We start from the raw sequence: 10489 nt of genomic DNA, 5'->3' as shown, positions 1-10489 counted from the left end.
TAATCCCACATGAGAATGTTTTGTGTACATTTTATGTGTGTTATCCTTGGAGATAAACTTTTTTTTTCATGTAATATAGAAGTGCCAGTACCAGGTGTTTGAGATCCAAAAGATATTTCATTCAGTTTGTTTGCTTTCCATTTGGACTGCATCCTGCTCTCCTACGCTAACCAGCCGTCAGATGGAAGCTAACATGCTGCCAATGCCTAAATATTGTCACTTGCTTTCATATTTTCTGTGTTTGAATGAATGTGGCTGCACATTAATGGAGATTATTTAGCAATTATACCGTGGCAAGCATGCTGTAAAATTGTAATAGGACACCTGAAACATATACAGAAAGGTATACTAAGCCAACATAAAGTGTCTTAGTAAGATGTTGGGCCTCCATGTGTTGTGCACCATGAACACCCTTCCTCCAAAAGATATTCCTTCATTTGGTGTTTTGATGATGATGATGGTGGTGGAGAGTGCACAGAGAGTAAACACATCAGTCCAAAATATCAGGTTTTCAACTGGGTTCAGGTTTGGTGTCTTTGAATGTCATAGCATATAATTCACATCAATGTCATACTCATCAAACCATTCAGTGACCCCTTGGTATCCTGTGGATGTGGGCCATCCTGGGAGAAACCACTCCCATCAAGATAGAAATGTTCAATGTGATCACTCAGATTTGCAGTGACCCTTCCCTCTAATGGCACAGTTGGACCTAAACCATGCCAGCAAATCACCCAACACACCACAACAGAGCCACAAGCTTTCAGGTCTTACTATTCTCTTGACGGACACCTCACATGCGATTCATGACTCATTTCACCCTTTTCCACATCTCTGAAGACCAGTGCCTATGGTTGGCTTTACTGTAATATCCCTCTCTATGTAACTACCAATGGACTGTCCTTGGTGACACAGTCTGAACACATCCTCAGTCACCTGAGAAAGAGCTGCTCTTCTTTACATATTGCATTAATGCACCACCATCACAGTCATCAAGTGTGTCGACCACAGTCTCCAACCCTATTTACTGATGTCTTTTTCATAGATCTAAATGCAGATCACTTTGGTCACTGTTGCTATTGAAAGACCAACCTGTTGAGCATCTCTGTGACTGAAGCTCCTCCCATTTGTGCCCCAACAGTGAACCCTCTTTAAGACTCACTTCTTCATCATGTTGCAAAATCAGAATCGACTAGGCCTGCTGAGCATTTTTATACCTGCCACAAAGCATGATGGGATGTTAATTGCCTAACTGTACCATGCAGTGCAGAAGCGCCAGCATTCGTCATGTTTCTCCACTCATTTATTCAGGTTTTTTCATTTGAATATTTCACCTTCTGCCGCTGAATAAGTGTACAACATATAATGCTGACCGTAACCATAACAACCACAACAAATGTTTGGCTCTTCTGCTCTTTGCTACCTCACAATAGATGACGGTTTGATGACTCAGCAATGACATGATTAGCACTAATTATGTGCGGTGAATGTGTCCTGATATAGAGAATATAATATCAGGATTGGTTGTGTAATGTTGCTCACACAATCTGTGGAAAGAATGATTTCACGGACAAGTGTACAGACTCAGATTCCACATGCTTTTCCGTAAGTGGTGTTTTAAAACATAGTGAGATTCACAGTCGGTCTCTTTTAACCTCCAGGCCTCTGGTCACGTCTTGGCGATGCTCTCCTTTTCTTGGATTCAAAATACCATCAGCTTCTGCAACCAGTGCTTCTCAGCTTGGCTGCTCTGCATCTCCTAGTTTCTATGCTCAGTTACACTGTTTTGAAGCTCTTTTTTTCAGCATGATGATCTTATTTTTTGACTTTTACTCTCTTCTTCTTCACTCCCTTTTTTTTTGTTTTTGTCAATCAATTAGTCAGTCTCTCTGTCAGTCACTCTCTTTCTACCTCTCCCTCCTTCCCTCTCTCTTTTACACACACACACACACACACACACACACACACACACACACACACACACACACACACACACACACACACATTCGCATTGCTGAGGTACCCTGGGGCCAGCTGTTGAGTCTCCCTATGTATTCAGCCATGCTTTTGCTCTCTCTGGATCTAAAGGGAAACTTAATGAATAATGAACAGAGCAGTGAAAGGGGGCTGGTGGGTGGGGGTGGAGGATAAGGAGATGGGCAGCACAAGAGTGAGGGAGAGAGGCCCTTCAGGACCAGGATACGATGGAGAGATGGAGGGAGGGCAACTTGTTAGTGTTCACCCATCAATTAGGCCACAGAGGAGACATGAGGAGAATGGAGGGCGATGCGTCATGGGTGAGGGGAGGAGGAGAGTTAGTCGGAGGTCTATAAACCAAAGTGTGCTTGCTGAGGAGACAGATCAGGGATGGGAGGCGAGCAGCAAGATGAGAGTCAGAGGGAAGTGGGCATGGAGAGGCAGGGGTCTTGCAGACGTCAGAGGCTCCTCAGCACACTGCCTCCAGCTTCATATATCATCCAGGCCTAGTTCTTCCTGCCAACACAACTGTGTCTCTGGTCCACATCCAGAGTTGGCATGCAGCTTCAGAAACACTCTAAAGCGGATGTGCTCAGTATATTAAAAAAAAAGTAAAGACTCTCCTTGAAACTGTTAGACAGGTATTTTCATTTTTAACACTAAAAGAAAAAAAGAACTACTTCCTGAGATTCTGGTTTTACATCATTGCCAGATATTAAGGCTGGATTTAAGTGCGGCGTAAATACCTGGTTTAGATGATCATCCTGGTGGCACATCTAGGTTTGCCCCTTAAAAGAGGAAGCCATCATCTTCCACTCACTTTAGCACTTTGTGAAAAATCAGCCCAAATTGAATAATTCTGCAAAATTACTGCCATAAATGTAAATTCCTGGGAGACAGGGATGAAGTGGTGGAGCTCCTCATGTGTCTGCTTAAAATAAGAGTTGAGTGGTGGTTGGTTATGTAGCACTTCTCTTGCCTAATCTTAACCTCACTTTAGCCAAACTGATGGTGTCTTAAACTTTCCAAAACTTAGCAATATAATATAGAGCTGAATCATCTAATAACGACATTGTGTCTGGTTAATGTGGTGAAAAGTTAATCACATTAGTTTTAATTTATATCACTTTATGGTCATTCTTTCTAAAATGAGAGTTTTGATGCGAGTGCATGCCTTCATATTTTCCTCAAAAATTATTTAAAATATTAAATCTGGAATAACAACTTACCAACCAACCCGACAAAGCTATAACTACTGTTTCTCCATCTAGCCCCATTCACTGTGCAGTATTCTCCCAGCCACTGTGCAAATGTCTTGTTTGGTTCTGAACATTTCTTGCCTGTTGTTACCAGAACTTAAGTGATGCATAGGCTGTTTATCTATATTCAGAACAGAGACATCAGATTTCCTCAAACCCAACATTAAAGTATGAGGCCACTGCTCTTCCATTATTCCTTTTTAAGTCTTTATGTTCAACATCAAAGGAGGTTTACCAGACACTGGACACCATCCAGAAAAAGTGCATTAGTATTGACAATAAACAGACAAAACCTTACACCAGTGGTTGACATCCTTTGTGACTGCATCACACTCAGCTTCTTGTCAATCACCAGACGCTATCACCTTTCATGTGCTTTTACTCCTTCATTAGCTGGAACGCCTTTTTCATTCCAGTCTGGCTTCGTTGGGGTTTAGATTGAAAAATAAAACCATATGTAATGAATTTCACAATGATTTGTGAAAATGTAAACTAGCAGTAAAACAGTAGTAAAGAGGCTACAAACCCATATGGTGGAAACTGATGGTTTATTAATGAGGTGCAGGAGAACGTCCTCCTTGCACATGAGTGTGAAACTCTGTAAACACAATGCTTCTCCCTAACAACAAGCTGCACAGTGCTTTAAGGGTTACTTCAGTATTGATCCAAAGGGCCATTTCTCTGCATGATGTCCATTTCCCTGACGGGTTTTTAATGACAGGTCAGTAAATCATTTTGCCAGTGGGGCTAATTGCTGAAGAGCCTTTAATGATGCACTGACATTACATGTGTTCTGTGCTCATGTTTGCAAGCGATTTACTTTGGAGGACATTTTTGTGGGGTACCAGAGAGCCAGTGCAGGTTTGTGTTTTTTTTTGTTTTTTTTTAAATGATGCAAACTGGTTCTGTGGACCCCCTCCATATATAAAAGACATTTGGTCAATTAATCACTGCTAAGCAGAACTGAGGGATTATGCACTTGACTGAATCTCATTTCAAGCTGCTGGTTTGGGTGGGTGTGTGCACGAGAACTGCTGTGGACACAGACAAATGGAGGCAGTGGGCTCTGCTGGAGCTGGGAGACACATATCAGCAGGGTAGGACTGGGAATTTGTTTGCCTCCCACAACACATCTAATTTATGTGGTTGATGAGTATCAAGGTTACAGCACAGCCCTGCCATTAAAAATCCATATACCACTCTTCCCTCAGTGGAGACTACTGTGAGTACTGTTACCCCTGAGCACTTACCCAGCCAAAACAAATTGCAGAGCAGGAATCAAACAAATAGTTGCTTTCGCTGCCGACTCTGAAAACATATTGTTTCCTCGTTAGAATGCATCAAACGTCTCGCTGAAGAATATGCAGCCTCTCAAAGGCCGGCAGTCTGTCTCATGCACAATGGTTTGTGCAGTCGTCACTCTTAGATATGAACAGCAAGTGTTTCTACACTTTGCTGTGAGTAGGCAGAGGATGTAGAGAAGTTTTATAAGTATGACGACTGAAAATTTCATATTTCTGTTTTTCTATCCAAAATATTCTCATTAATTATGAATTCACAGGATCTGATTCACAATCCAAGCAAGAGGTGCTGCTGGGGGGGAAGGAGGGGAGAATGTCTGTTTTACACAGCGAGAAGTTTTATTTACATCCAGCTCAGACACACAATGGAAATAAATGAAAGTAACAGAACAGAAACAGAACTGCAAATCACGTTGGATGTGAAATATTAGCTGCCTAATTGGAAATGTAACAACTGGAACAACTGACAAAATATGAACAAAAGCCAAAAAAAAAAAAAAAAAAAAAATCCATCCTATGACAGAGCCGAGTCACTGACTTTCAAATCCACGTTCCTTTGCACTCATGTATCGAGTGGCACCATGTGGCGCAGCTCTGTTGCCCTGAGTGATGACTATACACAGGAAATGGTGTGAGCAGAGAGACACTGTCGAGAGTTATAACTCCTAATGGGCCGAGTGCACTCTGACTGAACGATGGAGCAGCTGCTAATGAAAACAAGAGGTACAATTATAGAAGTGGGTCAAGACATTTAAATCCATATCAAAGTATGGAAAACTTGAATCTCCTTGAAATGAGCTGCTGATTGGTTTAAACCAGGTCTGCAGCTAATGATGCAGTTTTCTAATTAATTAATTAGATTGTTGTGGCTGTTGACTTTGTTTTTGTTTTCATAAATTGATTTAGTCAAAAACACAACCATGGTCCTTTTAAAAGTTTTTGCACCACTGGTTTGCAATAACAATACTCTGTGTGGTGGAAGAACACAGCGCTTTGAATTTGAACAAATATTGCCACTAAATATAATTCAATTTAACGAGAATTACGTTCCCTTCAAAATGTAACAGCCAAAACCATTTAGTGTTACATAAATGTGATTTTTCAGGACACAGGTGGCATCTTCAGATTGCTTGTTTTGTCCAAACAACAGAGCTGAACCCAAATACATTTACTTTACAAAGACATATAAACTAGAAAAAATGTTTTAGCCATTTTGCGTAAAAAATGACCTCAATGAATAATTAGAAATGAAAAATAGCCGACAGTCTGCAGTCCTGGAGCACTATACCCAGTGATGAGTCATTTGTACACATCTAAAACAGGCATTGTGTTGATTCTACCAAGCAGACACTAAGCAGTGTAAGACTTACACAGTGCAGAGACGAAATGAAAACAAGTGATGGTTTACAATGACCTTGAAAACCTTGCTAATGCACAGTAAGTCAGGCTCCTGCACACTCATCCCCACCATACCTTGAGGCTTAACCAGGGGTCAAAGGTTTCTCTGTCGGATACTCTCATTGTACCCTGTGAAATACTATGACAACCTTGATGAGAGTGTCTTTAAGCTGTAAAGAACAGCAAAAATTCCTGGAATGCTGTTTTTCCCTCTTCACCTTTATCCAGTGGGTTGGAGGGAGGCATCTGCATCTTGTTAAGCTCCAATCAGTGGAGACTTTGTGAGGATTTGACATAGGAAGACACTGTTATTTTCATCTGCAATTATGGGCTGTGTCTATTACATGTCTGCACACTGAGCAAGGTGGAACTCGTTACCAAATTTCAGCAATGTGAATCACAAATGAGAATCTGTGGTCGTAGTTAGAGTTTTGCACGATAAATCGCTCGTGTGCATTAAGTCTGGAGTTGATTTTCATGGTTTAGCATCCACAGTTCCAGTGGAGGAAAATGCCCAGCACACAGTGATATTTTGGTGTGGATTCCAGCTTTATGGCCCTGGCTTTGCGCTTGGGCCTTCCCCCAAACTGCTGCCACAAAGAAATTGTTTTCCCGTGGTGTGCAAGAACTTTACCGGCTTACACAGAACCCCAAGCTGAGCTCCATCAAACACATTTTGGAATGAACTGGATGGCCGACTGAGAGACTGTCCTCACCGGTGGACAATCTAACTAATGCTCTTGTGGCTGAATGGGAGTAAATCCCTGCAGCCGGGGTCCAAGAACAGTGGAGGCTGCAGTCAGAAAAACATTTGAGCGCACTGTTCAGGCATCCTTACTTTGTTATACTTTTGCCCATAAAATGTGCAGTTGCTAGTTTACTTGTTTACTGAAATCTCATCACCAGCTTAAACTATCTGAATTTTTATAGATTCTCTATCCTAAAATATGAGCTCCACCTCAACCATACAATGCTTAAAGAGGGTAGCTGTGGCTCAGGAGGTAGAGCGGGATTATCTACTAAACAGAAGATCCATGGTTTGATCCTCTGCTCCTCAAGTTCGCATGTTAAAGGATCCCTCAACATACTGGACCCCAAACTGCACTGAAGCACTTTGTCGATATGACTAGGAAAGGGTTTATAAGTGCAGTCCATTTATGTCCATTTAAAACAGAAAAAATAAATAATAACATACAACATAAAATGATATGATACTCTGCAAAATCACCTTTGATACATGAGAACTTAAGTAAAACTTTTATATTTAGGACTTTTACTTGTACTATAGTGTTTTTTCACTGTGGTACTACAACTAGTTTTACATACATTTACCAAAGGTTATAAATATCAATTTACACCCTTTTTCTACCATAATGTCTTATTCTCTCTTCTATAAGCATGTGTTTGTGATTGTGGTGTTATTTTTCAGTTTCTTACTCAAAATGAAAAGGTCACATTGTTATTTCTGTAACAACCCTTAGCCATTGATTTGTGGTGGAAAAAAGTAGTTCCTTTTCCAGTTACAGTTTCTGTCTGACAAGCCTGAAATGTAGCTGTGAATGAATTATTAACATTGCATGGTGAGGAATACATGCACCGTTAGATTAAGTACTGTTGTGTGAATCATGTTTTTTGTGACTTGGCTTTCTTGCATTCGTGCATATACGTGAGAGATAATGAGGGTAGTTCAGGTGATGAAATTATAACAGTATGTCACAAAGTATACATGTCTTGCAGGTCAGTGTTGGAAACTCTCCTCCACTGTATGCTTCTGCCTCTGGCAGCGCCTCAAGGATCTCTGTCCTCTCATGCATAGAGATCTCATTTATAGGCCCGCTGTAACCAATCAGGACTCACTGAAAGAGTTTGTTTTACACTGAAACACTCAGGAAGTAAAAAAATGAAAGCTACTGGTACCAAAATAAACCAAAGTTTTAGATGACAGTTGGTCATTTATGGGCTTATTTGACAAAATACTTTGCTGTCATGCATTTTCACAAGACATGTGTTTTGACATAAGGGTCTGACTCACTGCATCTCTTGATGCTTTCACATTGTTTATTGTCTGTTTTATTAATGACTGTCTACTCTTGTTTTTGTTTTTTCCTGTTTTTCTTTTAAACTGTTAACAGGTTGTACAAGAGCCTGTGCACCAACTTACCTTGTATCAACAAAGTTGAAATATGACAGATTTTGTTCATGTTGTTTATCTGAATTATCATTATTTTTTTTGAAAGATTTTTTTTCTCTTTGTTAAAAGATGCACTGCTTTAAGAAAACAGCTATAACCCAAATAAATAGTTGATGTGCACAAAACGATGGCCTTATACACAACCTAAAACTTGCCCAACAACCAGCTTCAACACAATCTCACCTACACACACCTGTGAACTGCAGGAAGGTCGTATTACCTGCAGGGCTGTTTGTCATGAAGACGGATGCATGATGAATGGAGAAGTCCTTTTATAAAAATTCTTAAGGGATAACCTAACACCAACAACAAAGACCCTCCACTGTCTGTCACCAATGCAATGATAAGCGCTGTTGTGGATTTGTACTGTGGGCAGACATCTAATGGGACTAATGGGACTCATTACATCCATTGTAATGAGTCAGCGTGGTCATGTAAAATACTCAACCGCAGTGTTACGGTGTGACAGCCACTGAGTATGAGACCAATTTACACAAGATAAGCCCACTATTGTGCCTAAAGCTCTGCCCCACGATGTTCCCATATGTTAGAAATTAGTCAACACACTGTAAACACTGTCTGTAAATGTTACAGAAGAGTGCTGTTTATTTCCTATTGCCGAACATTGCTAAACCGAACCAAACCTTAACCTTAGTGATTTGTAACAGTTTTGGAAAGCAGAGAGCCATGAAGTCTTCCTGCTGTTAGGGGTGTCAGATCAGAAAACACTGGTATATGTTGGTCTGAATGAATGGACCAAGAGTCATTTCATTTGCAGGACTTGATGGAAAAGATTAACTGAATGCATCAACAGAGGCTAATCTAATAGTTATTAAGGTTATTATGTCCTATAGTTCCATTTTGTGTTTAGGCGGCCCAAGTTATTATGACTAGAGCAAAGGGAAAAGTGTGGTGACATAGTATATAGAGCGACAAGGTTAGCAAGTTCACTTTTCTCCACACAGCACTTCCTGTCTCACACTAACATGTCGTTAAACTAACCAATAGGAGGCTAGAAGGACTAGCTATAGAAGGTCATTGTTACTGTTTTTAAAGATGCAGATGTAAATATTAAACTTTTAATTATGCAAATTGTGTGACAATTATGCAAGAAATGTGTAACTAAACACTGTAAATATATTTTAAGTAAATTAACTCAAATATAGATAATGAATGAACATCTAACCCTTACATTTATACTTAGTCTGGCCTCATAGAACTCTCATGATGATAGTTTATTGTTACAGACCAGACTAGACTTCTTCTTTACATGTAATTGTTTTCCACTCTAAATATAAATGAATTTTTGTGCAGCACAACAGACTTCTTTGTGCTCATGAGAGTTAAGATGGAGCTCATTTACCAGGATAAAGGGGCTTACACCTCCATCATCAAATAGTGTGGGTAGTGCTTTTTTTTTAGGTCAGTCGCCTTCACAAAACACACAAGAACTTAGTGGAGCTACTGCCGGACTGTTGACACGGAGCTGCACTTACTGAAGGGATGATGGAATTGGACAAACTTGCTGTTTGTACAAAGAGCTCAGTCACTTTGCTGAGGAGTCACAGGCCCAGCAAATAGTACGAAACCCCATTTGGCCTCTGAAAAGATTCACTTCACTCCACTTAATTAATCCTTATACACAAGTAAAAGCAAGTATATGTATTTTGTCATTGCTGACAGCTCCAAATAAGAATGAAATGGCTCACTGCATTTTAAATATCATTAATAATAGTATGTTTGTTTATTATTGTCATTCACTGGCTGCTTGTGACTCACTTTGCCCTTTGAATCATTGATGTGATCAATACTGTGTCCGAGCGCTGCAGCTGCAGATGAAATCCAAGTCGGATTTTTAATAACAGGGCAGGAACAGTGACCACAAGACATTGAATCATCCACAATAATAGCATGATGAGAGACTGCATGGCGGATGATGGTTAACATCAGCATTGAGAAGGATGCAGCAGGAGTTGGGGGGGGGGCATGGATTCCTTTCAACTTTTGGGTCAACGACCTCTTGAAAAAGCCAATAACAGTGGATATGTATGACTACATGATGTGAGCAGCTCTGTCTAACTCATTCATTGCTTATCCTGATGCTGCATTTCTATAAGAAATTATGGGGTTTAGTGTTAGGCAATGACCAAGGTTGAAAAGAGCAACACACTCTTGCTCACAAGCTGCAAGTGTAATGTAACAGTGTTTCCAGTTACAATAGAAAATTGGGATGTCATGTCTAAGTGTGTAAATGTAGCCAGTTATGATTTATAGAAGCTTAGTGATGTGCCTACATATAAATTAAATATTTGGAGAATTGTCTGTTGTGTATTTTGTATATGTGTAGATCCAGATTCCTGCTA

Source organism: Trachinotus anak, unplaced genomic scaffold, assembly GCF_046630095.1.
Source record: "Trachinotus anak isolate AG129_WGS33_773 ecotype Australia unplaced genomic scaffold, CSIRO_AGI_Tana_v1 ptg000009l, whole genome shotgun sequence".
Taxonomy (NCBI): Eukaryota; Metazoa; Chordata; class Actinopteri; order Carangiformes; family Carangidae; genus Trachinotus; species Trachinotus anak.
This window is presented reverse-complemented; position numbering follows the sequence as displayed.